The 19,809-nt window shown below is 48.2% G+C and overlaps 1 long non-coding RNA gene across 1 annotated transcript; it reads left to right on the forward strand.

The window, feature by feature from the left end:
* The first annotated feature begins 490 nt into the window (after positions 1 to 490).
* Positions 491 to 2,103, forward strand: LOC138527874 (uncharacterized). Its single transcript, XR_011284079.1, has 4 exons — positions 491 to 727; positions 1,292 to 1,422; positions 1,505 to 1,593; positions 1,716 to 2,103. It is a non-coding gene; the product is annotated as an uncharacterized lncRNA (long non-coding RNA).
* The last annotated feature ends 17,706 nt before the right edge of the window (positions 2,104 to 19,809 follow it).

Genomic DNA, 19,809 nt, shown 5'->3' on the forward strand with positions numbered 1-19,809 from the left:
ACTCATTGTTCTGAACTACTAGATCACTACACAGAAATGACCCAGCTACTTGAACCACTACCGAAAGGGGACAGATGACATGTCATCTGAAACACAATGGTTTCAATCCAACTCTCTGTTCGGGTCACTATTTTTGAGCTATTGTTTCTCACCATTTCGGCAATGAACATTGTAAGCATTCTATGACTGTATTCCGCTACTCCGCGGACTGATGTGTACTCATTTGAATATAGATTGTTATTCTAATCCGGGATATACAATGTTGTAACTGACTGTTTTTAGACTATGTGAGCATGCTCGCTGATTTGTCAGACTGGTTTTCTATATGCCCTATCCATGCATCAATTGCACATTAACTCTCAACCACACTATTATTACACCATGATGCAGCCCTCTCATTATGAATAGCACGGCAGCGATTGGAGCCTACAGTCCTCTCTAGTACTCCTTCTGCCTGCATTCCATCTCTATGACAACCGTTGCCCCACTTCGGTATGTCACAACGCAAAATAGGTGAGGGCCCCTCCTTTTTTTAGCATGCGCACTGGCTTGCTTTGATTAGATACATTTCAATCCGCATTTTACATCGGATGATCTTTTTAGCCCGCCTCACAGGCAATATTCGTAGCCGCCTTGGGCTACAACATGGCCGCTCCTGTAAACACTCTAGTTGCCAGGAAACCCGTAGTTCTCCTCAGCCGCCGCACAGCTCGATTCTTCCACACAGGTGAGTCAGAGCAACCCTCCTCTTGGATATTGCGCCCAGCACCCTGATCATTCGACACGCGCACTATTCTTGTGTAGATGTGCTTTTCTTCTGCACTATTACTACTCTAAGGCGACTCTCGAGCTCATTCCAGAACAGCGTTCACCGGTATGGCTTGCTAATAGACACATGCACTATTTTGTTTAGATGCACTTTTCTTCTGCACTATTACAAATCCGATGGTACACTCGTACTCAGTCCAGCACGGCGTTTACCGGTAGTGCTAACTAATAGACAGGTTAGCCTTACTTTAAATAGAGCGCACGACTTTGATCGCGGCACACGACCAGATTATGACACCATTCTGCCTCTCATGCATGCCTCGCAGCTCGTTGCAGAAATTGTTTGCAATTGCTAAATACACTTGTATCACTGCTGCCATTTATTGTAGCACAGTCCACACGATTTACACAATTGCAGTACGCTTATGTGTCAGCTGCACACGGCATGTTCATTTCACGATTCTGTCCCTAGAGTGCATGCCACACAGCACCTAACAGCATTGCTGTTCTCATTATTCTATAGGACATCACATCAGCAGCCATTTTACTAGGATCCTGTTCCTTGCATTTCCTAGTGGTCTTCCATTTCCATTGTGAACGCCTGGACCCACGCGCCGTAATACGCACCCTGTGATTTCACTATCAATTTGAATGGTAAGACTCACACTATGTACACAGATAACACCATCTGCTCAGAGAATGCACCACTTACTGGTTTTTTGGTCATTCTCCACAGGACTCACATGGTACTCTGTACCACTCCCCTATTACCGTCAGTGTACGTGGACACTTTGATGATGTACGCCATTGTGCCATTTGATTACGGTAAGCACCGCAATCTCCTGAGTTCTCCCAAGAGAACTTCTCTAGCATTTATGCTGTCTAACTTTTAGATTTACTTACTTGCCATCCCTTTTGACTCTCTGTTCTGTCTTTTTGTTTGACAGAGTTCATAGGATCTCTCCCAGACAAGAATTCACCCGTCCTGATGAAGGCCTATTTAACAACTCCTATATACATTTAGCATATAAGGCCGAAACACAGTTGTGTTGGCTTGTTTTGTTTTGTTGGCTTGCAACCTTGATTGTCTTCACATTATATGTCCGCTTTGTACCTTGAACACTTGCAAACAGTGATGTCTCATTTCCTCCAACATAGGAGATTCAGAGAATGCAATTGTTAAAATTTTATCCTCAAACATTGTTTATTTGATTTTATATACCCATGTACTACATCATGTATACTTTTACATTTGAATTTCCTATGACCCAATTTGTATATGTACCACTACATTCACTGCATACAAATTAAATAGCAACTGCAGTGTCTAATCAACTAATAGTGTCAGTCCAGATTCTGTGTGTTCTGTCAGAAGCAGCCAGTTTGTATCATCATGGGGGATCCCGAAAAAAAAAAAACACTGTGACTGCAAACGTGTCAGAAAGTTCTAAGGTAGATAAATATTTGGTAACAGGCCAAAACTGTAGAACATTTGTTAGAGTCATTTATATGCCGAGATTAGATTATTGTAACGCCTTGCTTAGTGATGCTAGCAAGATCTGTATACAGAAACTCGAAGTGATACAGAATGAGGCAATTAGGGTAATTAGGAATGTTCCACGAAAAGATCACATAACTAGCACTAGGAAAGACCTACATTGGTTATCTGTAGCCACCAGGATTTGCTTCAGAGCGATCTCACTGACCCATAAATGCCTCTACGGGAAAGCCCCACTTTTTCTGAAACAAAATTGGAAGTTGTATGAACCTAATAGATCTTTACGTTTGGGTTCCAAACACTACCTAACCATCCCCCAGGTTAAAAGAGCAAGAGGCAATGGCCAGTCTTTTCCGGTCTGCCACTGGTTTTTAGAAAACGTCTGAAAACTTTTTTATTTGAGTATATTGGGTTGAATGCAGTATACTTAGCCCTTATGTTGTCCTGTCTGTCTGTGTTGCTTGTGCACCATGATGAACGGGTGTTTTGGTGCAGTATAAACCGATAAATACATAAAACCTGCGAGCAGAGCAGGCTGAGAAAAACAGTCATCACTTATTGAAGTGATGACACTTTTATATTCAAAGCAATTTTTTCATCTCTGTACAATGGCTTTACTGAGGTCTGCTTCTGCCAGCGCCAGAGTTTGGCCTCCTGTGATTTCCTAAATTTGGCAGATTTCGAAGCTCAGAAGTGTATAGCCTTGCTGTCACCTTTCCAAAAAAACGATTTAAGGGCTTTGGAGTCAAGCACACAAGTTATTGGTGGGTCTGGGTTGAAGAAATGCTAAATTCTGAAAGTAAATGATGCACTGACATACAAGTGTCTACAAGTGGGTTCATTGTAAGTCAAGATAATTGTGTTTGCCCCCTCACTGCATATATTAATTACTGATGTTTCAATTTGTCAAGAAAGTCACTGCTAGTATGAACACATCTCGAGAACAGTTTTGCCCAGGACCACAAGGCAATCCAGTGCAATCCCATCACTTCTAATTACCTATTAAAGGGCTGTGCAGACTTTAGCTGAGAGATGCAATTAAGATGGCATACTTGTCTTTCAAACTAATTACCACCTCTATTGGGGCAAATACACGTCACCACTGCTGCTGCCAATTCCAATATGGTGACTGCTGCAGTCTCCCAGGCAGCCTGCGTTTGAGTGGCCGGCAGCTTTGCTGGGGTAGCTCCACACCGGTGAGCAATCCCCTTGTGCCCTGCTGGGGCCTGACTCAAGGGTGCTCAGGTCTCTTGGACCTTCGATGCATATTACGGCACAATAAAATGGTGGCCACGGGAGATTGGGGCTGACCTTAAGTGGAGCGAGAATAGAGCAGGCACCACTCTTTGTTGCCCGGGCTGTAGGCCCCATGGGCAATGGATCGCAACTGGAGGACTCCCCGACACAGCCTGTGACCGGATTAAGAGTCTGTGACTGGCCTTTGCAGAATGGGAGGCAGAGCTGCAGGGCTGTGGAAAACACACTGAGGCGTCCTCCTGGCCTACAGACCAGGACTGGAGCTCCAGGAAAGGTGGAACTCTCAGCAGTAGACATAGTGAGATTTGGGGGCAGAAGATGGTGGCTGCTGCTTGACCACTGCCAGGAAAACAAATCCGACATGAAGGGATTACATTGCGTCCCCGCTTGGTAGTGAACCCAGAAGGGCTCATCCCACCTGAGTCCCCTTCCATGTGCTGTGGGCCTCTCGGTGGCAGGGAGGCATTCGGTGTGCCTGCCTCAGAGAAGGTATGGAGCCTCTAGACCCTGAATGACTGGATTCAGAATTGACTTTCCAGCTACCCACCCTATTTTTTCAGTGACATGGGACTTCTCGTGCACCTGACTTGTCTGCAACTGTCTTGCTGCTAGGCTGCCTGGTGAGTTCATTGTGCATTGTGCAGTTTCTCTGTGCTTTGAGTGGTTTCTCTGTCTTTCTGTCTTTCTCTCCCTCTTTCATTCTCATGAGGCTCTGCATCTCTCCGTTTTACTCTGAATACTACTCTATCACCTATCCTACCTCTCTCTTGAAGCTTGGAAGTAAAAAGTTAAAAAAAGATCGCCTGGTCTACAATTCAGGACTGCCCATCGCTGACACCTATGTCAACGCTTCTTCCAGACAGACTGTCACAGCCATCCTCTTTGTCGCTCCCTCTCTGGAATGCTGGACTCCACACATGGTCTCTATCCTCTCTTCTTACTCTTCAACACCCATTAATGGGGCAACAGATGGGAAGTACTCTTGGCAGGCTTCTCATCCTCTAGGTGTATCATTCATTTCTATCAGAATGGCACTGTCATGGCCCTGGGCCCAATCACCTCCTTCTTGATAGGCATCTTCCATCTCTCATCAACTTCCTCCCTTCTCCTGCTACTCTTCCATCTGCCACCCCTCTTGCCCCTTCCCACCACCAATGGGCATACCACATCCCTGTACCCCTCCTCGGAAAACCTTCAAAGGTGTCAACCAGCATCACCTAGCTACCTTCAACTATCGCTCTTCTCTTAAACACTCCACTGATATATGTCTCCTTCTTGAAGACTTTTTTTCATGAACGTTCTCGCTCTCTCTGAGACGCGATTCACTGCTAGCTCTGTCACTACTTTTGACACACTCCTCCCTGAGGGCTACAAGATCCTCTCTAATCCCAGGCCTAGCCGATCGGGAGGCAGAGTGGCATTGTTCTTCCGTGAATGGGTCCTTGCTACTATCATTCCCACTCAGACCTACTCTTCCTTCAAATGCCTCGTCTGCAGGCTTGGTGTCTCTCCAACACTCTCGTCAACGCTCGCCACCATCTACAGGACTCCTGGTCTGACCGCACCTCTTCTCTTCTTGCCTACACCTCCAAGCTTCTCCTCCTCTGAGACATCACCATTCACCTTGACTCTCCTGAATCGACCAATGGACTCTTCCACAGCCTCTGTGACTTTCTATCCCTCACCATTCATCCCTCCGGTCTGACGCACTCAGCTGGACATACCTTGGATGCTCTCATCTCATCAGGCATCCCCATCTACAACCCTCTCACCACACCTCTCTCCTTGTCAGACCATGTTCTCCTGTCCTCTCATCTGGATCTCTTAGGTCCCCTGGCTAAGCCTCTGCCTGCACTGTCAGTCTCCTTCTCTGTCATTTGACCGATGAAGCAAGTGCCAGTTGCTGCTTTTGCCGTGACTTTTCTTCCCCCTCCCACTCCTGGCACAGACTCCCAAACTAGCTCTGCCCTTTCTAATCTTCACCTCTCTATCACCAACACCCTGTACATCCTTGCCATGAGGATCCTGATGAAGCCTGCCTCCAAGCACAACATCTGGTATGACTCTGACCTAGCCTCTCTGCAATGCTAGTGCAGAATTGCTGAGCATACGTGGTGGGCATCAGTCACATCCTCTGACAGACTGGCCTGCCTGTTCCAATACAGACTATCCATCTGCTCGAAGAATAGGGCCCATATCCAAGCCTGCATCGGAGGGGCCACTTGCAACACAGGCAAACTGTTTACAATCTGCAAGGAACTCACAAATCCTACGCAGTCTCCACTTTTCCCTTGCTATCCCTGACCATCTGTACTTCATTGGCATCCTACTTCTTAACCAAAACTCAGGTCATCCTGTCCTCACTCTCCTATGCTACTTTCCCTCCTCCCTCCCCAGCTATCAGGCCTCTTTTGGTCCCCCTCTTCCCTTCCCTTCTACTCTCCTCTTTCTCAGCAATAGCACTGGACGAGGTCCCTAGACAAGTCCTCTCTATGAGAGTCTCCTCCAAACAGGTGCTCCTCCAGAACTATTAAGAACAACAATTAAGGCCAGTCTTGGCCGATTGCCGTAATCATTCCTTTGCCACTGACTACTTCCCGCTCCCCCTCGAGTACTCCCTTGTGCATCCTCTCCACAAAAAGCCCTCTGCTGACCCCTCCTGTCAGGCTAACTACTGCCCTATCTCCATTACCCCCTTCTGGGCAAACTCTTGAACAAGTTGATCATCCCCAAACTGGACCAACACACTGAATCTGTTGGTTGTCCACCAGTCTGGCTTCAGAGCAGCCAGAGGCACGGAAACTGCCCTACTGAATACCTGTGATGAATTGCTCTCAAATCTTGATTCCAACTCTCCATTCGTTCTTATCCTTCTGGATCTTTCCTCTGCCTTTGACACGGTCAATCATGCCACCTTGACAAACCGACTCCATGACACCCTTGGCATCACGGGCCTGGCACTGGACTGGTTAACCTCTTTCCTCTCCGACTGACCTTCCCAGGTTCAACTGTGCCCTTTTCTCTCCCCTATCACACTCTCCACCTGTGGCATCCCTCAAGGCTCTATCCTCTCGACGTGGCTCTTCACATCTACCTTGCCCCTCTGACCCACCTTCTCTCTTCACTTCCAGTGTTATGCAAATGACACGCCGCTCTCCTTCAAGCTTCCCTCCTCCTCCTCCTCCTCCTCTTCCTCCTCTCTCATCTCTAACTGTCTGACTGCTGTTCGGGCATGGTGTGCCAGCAATGATCTCTGCCTTAATGCCAGTAAAACTGAGATCCTTCTCATTGCGACCACAGCTCCCTCCTTCCCTCCTACCATCTGTCTGCCCATTATGGGCCACCTCCCCTCACCCTCTTGTGAGGCAAAAAACCTTGGTGTCATCTTTGACTCCTCTCTCTCCTTCTCTCCTCACTTCGCAGAAGGCCCACTATCAGCTGCACCTTCTCAGAGGCATTCTCTCTTTCCTCACCTTCCCCCAGCAACTCAATGTCTCCAGAGCTCTGGTCCTCTCTAGGCTGGACTACTGCAACAGCCTCTTGCTCAATCTGCCTAACTCCTCACTTTACCCCCTTCAACTAATACAGAGTAGGACTGCGAGAATTATGCTTGGCCTCAAGCCCACAGACCGCATCTTTCCAGCCCTAATATTTCTCACTGGCTCCCGGTTGCTTCTGAGATAAAGTTCGAGACAATTTGCATCACCCATAGGGCTTTCTGGGGCCTGTGGCCCCACTACATCCAACTCTCTCTCCCAAAATACCTCCTGGCTAGAGCCCTTTTGGTCTTCTAGCTCCAACTCCCTGCAGATCAGGCGCTTCTGCAAGCAGAGTGGGGGGCAGAAATCTCTCCTCTGCAGGAGTCTCCATCAGGGATGGTCTCCCTGCCACTCTCAGGCTTGAGACAGATCTCTTTAAGTTCTGGAAGCTCCACAAGACCGTCCTTTTCTCTTTTTCCTTCCCTCTCCCCCTCCCCTGCCTACACCCCCATCTGCCACAGTGACTGGCTGCCTGGTTTCCTCTGAGTTCTATAGGGCACATCCCCACCTCCGCCCAGTCCACCCGCCCTCCTCACACTTAGCATTTGGACCCTCTCCACCTGCACCCCATGCAATCCCATGCACTTTCCCTCCTCCCCACCCCTTAGCACTTGCTAGCTCCACCCCCCTTTTCACCTGCACTCTCTCCTCTTCTCCTCCTCTTTACCGTGCAGTTCCCTTCATAGCCTTGCGCTTGACATTCGCGCAGGCGCACGTCTCACCCCCCTTCTCCCTCGCACTTCTTGTTACTGCAGTTGCACGATCCGAATGTCACAAGGCGTAGTGCGACCTTTATTGTTTTCTTCCTCCCTTGCGCCCCCCCTTTTTTGTCTTTTGCCACCTTGAAACACCTTTTGTTGTATAGGCGCCTTACAAATATCCAATAAAAAATTAAAACAAATAATAAAATCCATGCTATGAAACACTATTACAAAATTGTAAATAAAAAGGAACTGTGCTTGTTTCTAATTCTAATGGAATTGACCTCAGTGCCGTGGTTTCACAGTGCATGTTGTCCTTTCAGTGAGGTGGGCAGAGATATACAGATTATGCACATTTTTGAAGGGTGGGCCATAGTAGTGTAAGAAACGCATAAGTGACCCTCGAGCCAACTGTGAAAAGTTGACATATATGGGTAATAACACTTGACATATTTGCTTTACTCTTGATGCACAGTAACTGTCTGTTCATCAAGTGTAAAGCAAAGGCAAGTGTTATTAAGTGGCTAGACTGGCCAACATTAAATGTAGGCAGCGGCGGCCTTAGCTCCGGCAGCGCCGCAGGCCAAACATAATTTAGTGCGCATCCGGCACCAGCAAAGTAGCTGGGATCTTTTCACTTAGATAGGGTGGAGCCAGCCCCTGCCTTGAGGGGGCTTAAGCATCCCACTTTGGGGAGGTTGCAGGAAGAAGGCAGCACTCTTCCTTGATGTACGAGTGCTAAACCCTGGGCTCCGATTGGAAAGGGGTGATACAGATCCTGTCAGATTTCTCCCCTAGGAGGGCAGACTATTTACATTTAGACAACCATTACCATGGCAGCAGCAAACATACAGTGGCAGAGGACAAAAGCCAACCCAGGCGATAACAATACCCTATGATGAAGAGCTTTCAAAATTGTCATCCAGTCACACCTCCAAAAAAATATGTTAGGCTGGCTGCACCACCGCACCATGTCCGGTACACACCCTGTGTGAAAGAAAAGCTCCCTGCACCAGGAAGCTCTTCTCTTTCCTAACGACAAGGGCTAACCCAGGACATTCCCAGATCTCCTTCCCAGATCTCCTTCAGAAGACTTAGCACACTAGTGAATGTAGAAACCGCCAGCCTCACATCCTATTCCAAAGGGTATTACCCAAGTTGATCGCAGATGAATTGCTCGAGGTCGAATTTTATTGGAGAGTGTTTTAACCGAAAATATATCTGGGGGTGGGTTCGACTTAATAAATAATATTGGGCGATTTGGGGGGGCTGCAGGAGGTCAAATCGACCATGGACAAATAAATTCGGTCAAACAACCCAAATCCATTCAAAAGATGTCCAAATTGGTATATATGGGCCTCATTACAAATCGCCCGGTATGGAAACAACGATGGCGGTAAACCCGCCGCCACCGTTGTTTCCATGCCGGGCGATCACAACTCCTGCAGGCGGGAGGTGATGTGCCCGCCAGGTCTGACCTGGCGGGTTTAACTCTGCTCGCCTGTAGGCGGACGAGGAAACACCGGCAGCATTACGAGATGCTGCCGGTGTTTCCATGATCCCCATTCCCATTGAGTCCTATGGGACTCAATGGGAATGGGGATTAACACCATTCCGCCTCCGTGATTCCCGGGAAACCGGGGTTGTAATGCCCCGGTAATTCCGGGAATCACGGAGGCGGAATGGTAATACGAGTCCGGCGGTAACCAGGCGGACTCGTAATGAGGCCCTATGTCTTTAAGTTTACAGCCATTTTTTGTGAGGGTGCATATTGTGACCAATGAAAAGAGCAAAGTCCAACTTCCATTGCTCACTCAAAAGGATTACCTGCTGAATCACTATCACAGACATTTTTCACATTTCTAATTGTGGGCATTTTTAATAAGAATGCCCACCGTTTTAAATTTGAAACATGAATATTGCATTAAAAAATGCCTGGTTTGGCCACAAAGCTGGGTCCCACCCTCTACCCCAATGAGAAGGGGGAGCCCAAAGTATAATTTCTTTGTTGGTCAGCAGCACCTTATTTCAGTGAAAGCTCCCCTATCCAACACAAGAGTGGAGAGCTTTTCACATAAATAGGGCGAGGCCACCATGCCAGCTTGGCAAAGTCTTTCATAGGCTTCCCCGTGCTGGTGTGGCAGCAGACTCCTATTGAGGTGAAAAGCTTTCTGCTCCATCACTGGAGAGGAAGCTTTTCACTTAAATAGGGCACTGCCACCACGCTGGCTGGGCTAAGCCTTTCAAAGGCTAACCCATGCTGGTGTGGGAGAGGACCAGTATTAACGGTGAAAGCTTCCTGCACCAACATTGGAGCAGGGATATTTTCACTTTAATAGGGTGCCACCACCACGCTAGTTTGGGAAACATTTCAAAAGCTGCCCCGTGCTGGTGGGGCAGGGGTGCCCTATTCAAATGAAAAGCTCCCCGCTCCTGTGCTGTAGTGCGTGAAACCAGCACAGGAGCGGGGTGCTTTTCATTCAAATAGGGTGCCTCCACCATGCCAGCTGGGCGGAACACTTGAAAGGCGTGGCTGCGCACCCTTTGAAATAGAAAAGCTGGTCAGCCATGCTGGTGTGGCAGTGGCGCCCAAAATAAGTGAGAAGCTACTCAAACAGCGCTGGGACACTTTTCACCTATGTAGGACGCCACTGCAGCACCAGCATGTGGGAGCCTTTTATTCTACATTGCGTGGCACGAGCGCTGCCGCGCCAGCACAATGGAGATTTTTAAAGGCTACTCCATGCTTCCCTGTGACGGATGCTATAGCGCCCTATGTAAATGATGTTCGTTTGGTCATCCACCCTAAAGCCGGCCCTAAATGTTGGCCAGTCTAGCCAAATCATGTTTGCTTTACCCTTGATGGACAGTAACTGTGCATCATGGGTAAATCAGAGATAAGTGTAATTACGTGCATAGACTGACCTACATTCAATGTAGAAATGCAACTGGGGAGGCGGGCACCACCTTATTATTTCTTAGTGCAAAACAAACACAGCACTTATAGATTTAAATATAAGGACCAGGTAGCAGCTACTGCTCCTGGATCTAATATTATGAGAGATGTCCCTTTAACAGAACATGACAGTGTGTCTCAGTACATGACGTATCACTGATGTGGTTTCCCTTTAGAATTTGTTATCATGTTACCATGTGACGCTACCATAAAACCACGGCAGCCTTTTAAAGCGCAGTGAATACTAGAGGCTCCCGTAAGGTTGCTGGTGGTCAGTTTGTGCATCCATCGTTGCAGGTGCAACGCGTATCTAAATAGTTACAGTTAGGGAACTCCTTATGAAATTCAAACCTTCGGGTGGATTTTAATGGACCAAGTTTGAATCATTCATCTATTTATTTCTTTGATAGCTTACTTCTATATTGAATGACCGCTACACCATTTTCTAGGTAGTTAGCATATTTTACAAAAACGTTGGATTGTTAAGGTAATGTTGTAATCTTTTGTATATAGTGGCATCAGCTCATAATTTTGCATTTTTCAGAGGTTGACCATAACCCTTGGACGCAGTACTTGTTTTGGTTATTCAGGTGCAGTAGTAGTAGTACACAGCATGTTTAGTAGTAGTACACAGCATGTTTTTTAGTAGTACACAGCATGTTTAGTAGTAGCACATAGCATGTTTAGTAGTAGTACATAGCATGTTTAGTAGTAGTACACAGCATGTTTAGTAGTAGTACATAGCATGTTTAGTAGTTGTACACAGCATGTTTAGTAGTAGTACACAGCATGTTATGTAGTAGTACACAGCATGTTTAGTAGTAGTACACAGCATGTTTAGTAGTAGTACACAGCATGTTTAGTAGTAGTACATAGCATGTTTCTCATGGTTGTTGGTTGCTGTTGAGACATTCACCATGGGTGCTTTGGGAATTAGTGGTCAATAGGGAGGAGGTTTTCTCACGGAGAACCATGAATAAGATATCTTTTAGCTATCATCTGTTACTAGCATGGATGGAACATTGAATCTTAGATTAACTACTGTTGCCACTTATATGGATCACCCGATCATTACTCGTCTGATTCCCTTCAGGGTTGTGAGATTACCTCCCCCTGTCTTTACCTCTTTCCAGAGACTACCAGAAACTAATAGGTCCTAAACCGTCATTTTGGATAACGTTGATTCAACATATTAATTTTTGTTTGCTTATTCTAGTATTTGTGTTTCTTTTTGTTTTCTTTTTTGTCTGTGTTTGTTTGTTTTTTCAGTGTATGTTCATTTCGCAAACTATGTAACTTTTTGTTATAGCTGGCTGTTCATGTATCATTGTTATAAGGTCCTTGATGAAGGACTCGAGGCAGTCCAAAAGGCATCGGTCACTTATCTCAGTCTGGTCTCCATATTGCAAAATCACTGTAATAACATATTGGCTATTGGTCATTGAGACAAGTTTCTCTTGTTCTTTCATTAACGTCTTCATTAACAATGATGAACAGCGATGTACATTTTCTGCATTATTGAAAGCAATCTATAAGAGCACCTTTGGGAATTTCCGTGTTCCCGGTATTTTCCTACATTCAATGTAGACCAGTCTAGCCACATAATAACACTTCACTTAGCCATTTTTCTTTACCCTCGATTCATGGAGTCAATCAATGTTAAAGAAAAAAAGAATGCCATGCCCAAAGCAGCCCCCACCACTGAATGCTACATTTAGGCATGGGGGCTGACACACACAAACTCAACACACAGAAACCCTTTCACCTACACATTCACACACAACAAACCCCAAAATAAATAAATACATGCATACAGTCCATACGTGCATTCATACATACACAATCACTTTTTTAAAAAAGACACTGCTTGCTTGCATGCATCCACACATGCCTGTGCAGCCACGGGGAGGACCAGATGGACCGCCCCCCTCTGTGGATGCACACTCGCTGCCCAAAGACTCCACAACCAAGAGGCAAGAAGCACAGTCCACCTTGAAAATAAAGGACACAGAGGACTGTGCTACCTGTCACTCAGGCAAGTTGGCAGCCTGCTGTTCAAGTGGGGGGCAGCACCCCCCCCCCCGACCCATAGTGGCGGGATGCCACTACATGCCCATTTCCTGATTGGTTGTCTTAGGAGGGTAAGGAAAAGGAAATAGAATGAAATCCTGAGGTTCTACTTTTAGAGTCGATAAAGGTAGAGAGTGGAGGCAGGAAATAGGACATGAGAGTAGGGAGCAGCACAACAGAGCACAGGAGTGTACATTCAGAAAAGCTTGTTGGTGGCATTAGATACAAGGGGCCAAGAAGGTCTAACTTCATGTGGTCTGCCATTATGGTGGGTCTGACATGGGAACAGGAGGGTTTCCTCTGAGGACATAAGTCGAGGGTACAGAGCAGCTTCCAACACCATATTTAGAGAAGGGGTGTTGTTGTCCCATTTAAGTGTGAGTTTGTGGAGCCCGGCATGAGCACCCTCAGCAGGGTCTCATTCAGGCTGCAATTGTTAACATTCTGTCACTGTTTGTTTTGAGACATGTTTTTCTGCACAGCTGTGCCTCCTTGCCATACCCTTCACAGCCCCTATTTGGCTGCGCAATATTTAACAGCATTCAAGAAAACAAAAACTGCAAATAATAAGCTTTTAAAAGATGATTATTTTACTTACACAATGAATGCCTGTTTAACAGGCAAGAAATATATTTGTACTTTTCAACTGGAGGTTTAATCTCATCATAGATAACAGATAACATAGATAACATCCCTCCTTCTCTGCCTTTCCCCTGTTCTCCCCAGACGAGGTTTCTAGACAAGTCCGATCTATGAAGGACTTGTCAAAACAGTTTCACTCATGTTCCTCCAAAACCATCAAGGACCACATTGACACCCTCGCTCCAGCCTCGGCTGACTTCTGCAACCACTTCTTCGCCACTGGAGTTTTCCTTCCCCCTGAAGCACTCCCTTGTTCACCCTCTTCTTAAGAAACTCACTGCTGACCCGTCCTGCCCAGCTAACTATCTCCCAATCGCCATCACTCCCTTCCTGGGTAAGCTCCTGGAGAAATTGGCCATCTCCCAGCTCAATCTTCACACTGAATCTGTTGGTTATCTCCATGACAATCAGTCTGGCTTCAGAGCTGCCAGAAGCATGGAAACTGCTCTCCTGAACATCCGTGAAGACCTGCTCTCCAACCTCGATTCCAACACCCCCTGTGTCTTCATCTTACTTGATCTCTCTTCTGCCTTTGACACAATCAACCATGCCATCCGTACATACAAAAAAGGTAGCAGGAATCCCTCTCTTGAAGGAAGATGGCATGATAACCTGTTCAGTGGTTTATAACCACTTTGAGAGTTTGCAGCCATCTGCTTTTTGCTCACTGTACCTTTCACAGATGGGAAATAACCATTTGCATATCAGTCTTTGTCCCACCCACATGGGCAGTCCAGCACCAAAATGCTATGGCAATTCCCTTCTGAACAAGAGTACCAACAGCAACCCCATATAAGCGTTTCAGCCTTATTGGGCCTCATCTGTGAGGTGGAGTTGTGCCTCTCTGAGCACAGTGAGCAGGGAGCCCATGTCTGGTTGCCCCCAGGTAACCTAGGGTGACCAACCCCAAGTTACTTCCAAAAATACAAAAAAGGTAGCAGGCGCCCCTCTCTCGAAAGAACATGGCATAATAACTTGTTCAGTGCCATCCTGCTCAACCGTCTCCATGATAACCTGGGTATCACCGATAAGGCACTGACTTGGCTGACTTCTTTCCTCTCCGATCGACCCTCCCAGGTCCAACTTGAGTCCTTCCACTCCTCTTTCTCTATCTCTACTTGTGGTGTTCCCAGGGGTCTAAAATCTCTCCCAGGCTGTTCAACCAATACCTGCCACTTCTTTTCCACCACATTGCCGCTCTCTGCCCCATCCTTCACTGCTATGCGGATGACATTTAGCAAATTTTCAGGCTCCCTTCAGCCACTTCTTCTCCTTCTTTCATCTCTGACTGTCTGTCTGCTATCCAGGATTGTGTGCCGTCAATGATCTCTGCTTAATGCCAGTAAGACTGAGATTCTCCTCATCGGCACACCTGCTCCCTCCTTTCCTGTCACTCTCTGGCCAGCCTCTCTTGGCCCTCTTCCTGCTCCCACCTGTGAGGCTAAAAACCACAGGGTCATCTTCGACTCCACACTCTCCTTCTTTCCTCACATCTCTGACGTCTCTAAGAAGTCACACTACAAGCTGCACCTCCTCAGAGGTATTCTTCCTTTCCTCTCCTTCCCACAGAAGCTCATTGTCTCCAGAGCTCTGGTTCTCTCTAGGCTGGACTACTGCAATAGCCTCTTTCTAAATCTGCCTACTTCTACTCTCTGCCCTCTGCAAATCATCCAAAACAGGACTGCGAAACTTGTCCTTGGCCTCAAGCCCAGGGATCGTATCTCTCCAGGACTGAAATCTCTGCATTGGCCCCCAGTGGCTGCAAGGATTAGTTTCAAGACCCTCTGCATTGTCCACAAGGCCTTCTGAGGCCTGGGGCCTCAATACCTTCAACTCTCTTCCTAAATATGTTCCTTCTCAAGCTCTTCACTCATCTGGCTAGAACACCCTCAGGGTCAGTCCCTTCTCCAAGCAACAAGTTGGTGGTAGATCTCTTCCTACGGCTGGGGCCTCCCTCTTGAATAGCCTCTCTGCTCTCTGAAACTTGAGGAGAACCATCTTTGGTTCCGGAAGCACCCGAAGACCTTCCTCTTTGCTTCTGCTTTCTCTCCTCCTCTCCCCTGCTGAACTCCTGGCTGAAAATGAAACTGCACTGGTCACCTGGCTACCCTCCGATCTCAGGCCCAGGTACGCCCCCCGCCAGCTGCACACCTGCAATGCCCCCTTAGCAACCCTTGCATTCTGGGGCTGTTTCTGTATCCTTACAGCCCCCTACCAGCACTTGACATCTGATGTCTGCACTTACCCTTGCACTTGCCACCAGACGGCTGGACTTTTTATTTATTGTTTTGATTTATTTTATTGTTTATCCTATGTACTGCACTGCCCCCTCCCCCTCGCACTTTTACCTTCCCCCCTTCCCTGCACTTGCGCGATCTCAATGTAACCTGGCCTAGTAAGATTTTTGGCTCTGTCTTCCCTCTGTTCCCCCTCCCTTGCCTCATCATGCCTTCAAACACTTGTGTATAGGTGCCATATCATATTATATATCAGCAGCAAGCTGCGTGCTTATGTCAAAAAATGATTATAAGCAGGCGACTCTATCATAGTATCATTTATCATATGTGTCAAAGTAGGAGCGTCTACAGTGCATTCAGTGTAAGCCTCATCAGGTGGTAGTTGTTAAGCCAGTCCTGCCTTTAATCCATACTGTAGACCAACATTTATAAAAGAAACACAACACTAAAAGTATATACAGGAATTAAAAATGACAGGAGCTAAAATTCAGGATATGCTGAAAGTCACTTGTGGGCTATGCATGTAAACAATATAATGAGCATGAACGATTCAGGAATGATGTTGGATAAGTGGACAGTAGTTTGTCAACACATTACCTTGTTTATTGAATGTCCGCATTTCCTTCTAAGCGGGTAAGTTCCAATGCGATTACTATAGTCTGGCAGAGGAGAAAACATACTCTACTGCCAATCATTGTAATTAATCCCAAGGGGTTAGATATGCCCACCTATACTGGATGGGTCTGCCATGCCTTGTTGCTACTTCATGCCTTCTGACAACACTTCCTGTGGCTTTCAGCAATGTGTATGCAAATTGATGTCCCTACTTCTGTTTCTAGGACTTCTGCACCGTTTAATAGCAGTTTACCAGATGTATTGGTGATGAGTGTTATGTGTGGGGGGTGGGAGGGCTGGTCATGGACATCGCACCAGCTCCCTGAGGTGCTACAGGACACCAGCACCTGGGAGGCCCTGTGCCTCTAGGGTTGGCAGCGCTAGCCTTATCTGCACATGCGGACCCTGGCTGTCTTGCTGGCAGGGAGGCCCCATGGCAACCTGGCCTGCAGGCCCTGCTTACAGAGGGTGGGCCTGTAGGCCTCAATGAGAGATGGGCTCAGGTCATTCCATTTCGGAGTCTGCAGCCGTTCTCTTCCACGTGCCTGCAGGGCTCCCTTTTATTAGCTTGGGCCATGACAGAGTCATGGCCCATCTTAAAAGGGCAATACACGTGGGAGGAACACATCCCCCTAAAGGGGCAACATCGTGGGAGGGTTACTACACAACATCCCTCCTTTTTCATAAGGAACAAAAAAAATGATACTACAACATAAACGATTTCCTACCTCCATTACAGAACGACATTACTCGGGTTTCTTCGGGGTCATGGGATCAACAACCAATAGGACATGCCACTGCTACATACATGGTTTCACAAACATATACACATATAACACATATCAACCCATCACCCTCAGGTGACAATCACGGTGGGCGAACCACCGGTGGATGGTTGGCAGTTGGACTGCAATTTACATAACTCTTCATTAGCCTGGGGTACAGAATTGCCATCATTGCATGACGCTCACAGGTAGCCATTGGTACCACATAGAGCTCCCCTACCAACTGCAGGAGCCCAGCTTCACATCACTGTGCTTTACTGAGACCACTTTAAGCATGTAGCTAGTATGCAGGTTCACAGCATGAAACACATGTTTACTGAGTCCTTTTTAAGCAATGGCAGGACTGCCGGAGACCAGTTCACTTTCCATCAGCGTCTGTTCAGGAGTCACTTCCCTGGGTCCTGGTCCATTGATGGTACAGTTCAAAACCGGCAGAGCCGCACCTGGCAGGTACCAGGGGCCACATCGGCATAGTCCCTTGATGTTGTGGGCAAGGCAGCGAGACGCAGATCGATGGGCGTCCAGGCTGCTCGGGCATGGGGTGACAGGACATCACTCACCCCCTTTTCGGCCATGTTCCCCCAGTCATGCGTGCCACCTTCTTCAGGGGCACACAAGGGCGCACAAGCACTCCTGAGGAGCTGCAACCCTTTTGTTGCCCACCATACCGCTTCCTCGTGGTGGGTGGCGGGCTGCCAGTGTTCGTTGGTCAGACACCAGCTATTGGTTGAACTCAGGGGGTGGTATGTATCTCCCCCAAGCCTACGTTGGCCTGGTCCTTCGACAACATGTGTGACATTAGTGGCAGGCAGTCAGGGTGTCATTAGTGGCAGGCAGTCAGGGCCACTAGCTCCCTGGTCCTCATACGGTGCTGTCGGGGACATTAGTGGCATGGTGTTTGGGTCACCTGCGGGGCAGGCAGGGTGCCTTTCAAGGCAGGGTGTCCTGTTTTCCGGATGCCACTGTGCAGAGAGATGATAGCTCCTATTCTAGTTGTGTCTTTCCTTTCGATTGCTGCTACAGTCCACAGGTTCTTGTCCAGATGGCAGTGTTCCAGGTGCGTGGTGGGACTCAGTCTCTCGGATCACCTGGCAGCGCAGAGAGCCGCTTATCCCGTGCCTGAGGGTCTTTCTCTTATCTGGTGCATCGCGTGCAGCGTCTCAGGCATGTCACTGTTAGTGAGGTATGTAGTGCACAGAGCGCAGGATGCTCAAATACCCTGGCTTGAAGTTCTGATGAGAGTGAGGGTGGAAGCCAGATATTAGAGGCACCAAGGCCACTATTGGTGCTGGTGCAGTAGCTCTGCATTGTGGCCTGTGCTGACATGGAACACTTTCTTCTTCACTTTCAGTCTGTTCCCACAGGGGCACATGCGCCCACCAACGGTGGCGCCCTTGCTCCGACACAGAGCTGCGACCTCCATTCCCACTGGGCGGCCTGGGATCTCACTGGAACCAGTGAGCAATTTTCTCACTTCCACCACCTGATGGCTCAGGCCCATACGATATGCCCCCATTGTTGGTGTCTGTGGAGCCACATGCCTCTTGCCTTCTGCTCTGATTTGAAGCACTTTGTTTTCTGCCTGTAGATTGGTTTGCTTCTGGTCAGTAATTGGACTGCTGGGACTGCCAGGATACGAAAACATCTTCAATGATCAAAATGTCATGTTATGGTTCAACGGTTATGCAATGTCATTCCCATGATGTGATCAATATGCTAATTACTCTTTTGAAGCCTGAAACTGAGGTCATGCAAACAGTAATCAATGCACAGTTCTACAGCTCTTGTGTTTTTCTTCTGCACTAAGTCGACCGGTGCACCATAGCAATGCTCGCGACCGGAGCACATCCTCATTTCACCGCTTCAGGCCCTGTGATAGTGCTGGGGTTGTCCTCCGTGACGCTCCAGACAGGAGTGTTTCATTATAATATCACTGCAGGCCCGGGGTCTGAATGAGGCTCTGGCGGCTACATGGCACTGCTCGGGAAGATGTCACCGCTTGCAAGGGACACACCTTCTGTCATTCGCGCCTGACTGGAGCATGATATCTATTTCACCGCCGGGCCCGGGATCACAGTGGGGGCCCCGGAGGTTCTTCCATCTGCTTCGGAGCACGTCATTTACTTTACCGCCGGGCCTGGGATTGCAGTGGGGTCCCCAGCGGTTCTTCCATCTGATGTAGCAGGGGTGCAGGCTGGATCCTCCCAAGGCTGCACGAGCACCCTCCTCACAGAGGGCCGCGGCCGCAGAGGACCCACGGCGAAGCATGCCTCTTTTGTTTGCCTCTCGCCTGGAGGTGGGGCAGCACCACTCTGTCCCGGCAGGATGTTGATTTCTTTCCGCAGCTGCAGCCGCCCCATTTAGCTCCCTCCTGCAGTGGTGGATGCCAGAGGGGGTGTTGCATGCAGGCTCCCACCATTGCAACACGCCGGGGGCTGCCACCTCCCCTCATCTTCCTCCCGCGGGCGGACAGCAGCAGAGCTTGCTCTCCAGGCAGGAGATGTCACTTCTCCTGCAGCTGCGGCTGCACCGTATCTTATCTCTTGAGCCAGCGCGACTCCTCTTTCTGCAGCAGCCGCAGCGGGGGAGGACAGCACCGCTCTCCCCCGGCAGGAGACATCATTTCCTTCGTGTCAGCAGCCACTCTATTCCTTCCTCCTTTTGGTGCCGCACACTTCTTCTCTTTTGCGGCAGACTGCCTCAGGGCGCATCTCACTGCAGGGTGGTCCGGGCCTACACCG

This window comes from Ambystoma mexicanum, chromosome 7q, assembly GCF_040938575.1.
Source record: "Ambystoma mexicanum isolate Mex_15411 chromosome 7q, UKY_AmexF1_1, whole genome shotgun sequence".
Lineage (NCBI taxonomy): Eukaryota > Metazoa > Chordata > Amphibia > Caudata > Ambystomatidae > Ambystoma > Ambystoma mexicanum.